We start from the raw sequence: 2,280 nt of genomic DNA on the forward strand, positions 1-2,280 counted from the left end.
ATGTCTATAGTAGACACTGAGACATTGTACAATCAACACTGGATATTTAAAAATACATCTTTAAAACAAGATGCAAAAAGTCGAAGTGTAAACAGTTGGTTGCAACGGCTGCATCACGGTTTGTCTCCGGATTATGGTGATGTGGATTATGAAGAAATACATAAAATATTAGAATCGATCAAATTCGAAAGAATTTACGTTAAAGGTTTGCAAAAACAACGGTTAATCATCGACCTTATGTCGCACGCCACCGTCTACGACTTGGAACTCTTCGAATGTCCTCGGATTTGTTCATTGATTGGACAATCACTACCATGCTGTAGTTTTCATAAAGATTTCAATCCATTAAAATGTACATTGAATAAAGCATTTGCCTTAAAAAAATGGTATATTGATAATTTAAGATTATAATTTTTTTTTTTTTTCCATTATGTATATATTATATTTTTACATTATATATATATACAGTTTACATATAGTTTAAATTATATTTTTACATTATATACAGTTTTTTTTTTTTTTTATAATTGATATACATTATATACTGTTTTAATGACGCACAAATAATAAATCAATTATAATGAAGACTTCATGATTGTGTGTTAGTTAAATGCTCCTCTTCTTGACTGCAACATAGATATAATTAGATTATTATTATATAAAGAATGATAATATCTATTTATCTCAACTCACTCTAAACTGTAATGTCCATGAGCCAAGGTATTAATTTGGTTTTCTAGGACTATCCTCTTATCGTCCGATCGGTTTAAAGCTAATTTAACTGTTGAAATTGATTTCATCTGATGTTTAAAAGATCTTAGTGATATGTTTACTCGAAACGGTGTATACTGTTTTGTTGAAGGCGTGTGACCTGTAGATTTAACAACTCGAATTGTTTTATAGCTATGCCTCTACCAGTATCACTATCAACCGTTGTGCCGTTGAAAAATAAACATTGTTTATGATCTGCTAAACTCATATGATTTTTAACGACATGACCTCTGACACCTTTCGCTTTAATTTTTTCTACACCCGATAGATTATATGCATATGATTTAGATCGTAGTGCAACAAACTCTGTGATAGCTTTTCCATTCGCTTCGTCAGTGAAAGTCCCAGGTAATTTCTTCCTGTCGATACAATAGCATGGATGATTGATCGGTAAGTTTGAAGTATCCATACGATTTAAAAGATCAGGGTTATTCAACAAATCAGCGTAGAAATCAGATGTCTTTATATAATATATCAATGAATCTGAAAAAAAAAAAAAAAAAAAAAATTTATTTATTAGTTAATAAACATTTATGCAATATATGTATATAATATGTACCTGTATCCGTATACATCAGTTGAATATTTGAACTATAACTTTTAACCATAGAGTTATAATGAAAATCATAAATTAATGTCTTTGATATATCCAAAATCACCATCCCTACGTATATTGGTTTATCAAATTTCAATTCATCTATATCCAAATGTATTACCGCTAGGTTTTCGTTATAAATTGTAATGTCCTTAAACGTATTTCGGTTAATTAACTTAGAACACGTTTTTTCATCCGAAACGAGTTTCATTTTTAATCTATTTCTTACATTTTCCATAGTCTTCCCTGTAAAGTTAAGACAAATTTAAGAAAAAGGTATGATAAAAAAAAAAACACATACCAAATACTGCATTGTTCATTAATTTAAAAAAATCTCTCTCAAAATCATTTAATGCGTTCATTCTCATTTTAGTATTCAACTCAATATATTTTTGAAGCCATGGTGATTGATTAAATTTTAAAACTCGATGCACCTAAACAAAAAAAAATAATTCAAACAATTTTTAATAATAATAACTGTAAACAATTATTACCTTTTCCAGTATTAATCCCGCTTTGAGAGCTTGTTTCAATGCCATATAATGAACAACATATTTTTTTTTATGTTGTAAATTGGCAATGAGTTTTTTTTTTTGATCCAGGGGGAACCATCCTCTCTGGAAGATACGGTAACTCGTTATGCTCGTCATGCAACGATTGAGGATATAATATGTCAACTTCTAACGAGAATCCAATGTTTGATTTTTCGTTTGAACTTTCCAACAATTTTAAAATATTTTCAACATCTAGATTGCCCTCATACCATGAAAATCCGTCCTTTGGCATATATTTACTCATAGCCCAACCGTAGCTAAAAAAAAAAAAAAAAAAAAAAAAACAATGTTATAACAATGTTTTATGTAAAAAAAAAAAACAGTACAAACAGATTTGTTGCGTCCAGGTATGCAATCCAC

The 2,280-nt window shown here is 29.0% G+C and overlaps 1 pseudogene; it reads right to left on the reverse strand.

Moving 5' to 3' along the window:
- Positions 1-611: 611 nt before the first annotated feature.
- On the reverse strand, positions 612-1,432 carry LOC126555100 (uncharacterized; annotated as a pseudogene).
- Positions 1,433-2,280: the final 848 nt, after the last annotated feature.

The sequence above is a fragment of the Aphis gossypii genome, unplaced genomic scaffold (assembly GCF_020184175.1).
Source record: "Aphis gossypii isolate Hap1 unplaced genomic scaffold, ASM2018417v2 Contig00709, whole genome shotgun sequence".
NCBI classification, from domain to species: domain Eukaryota; kingdom Metazoa; phylum Arthropoda; class Insecta; order Hemiptera; family Aphididae; genus Aphis; species Aphis gossypii.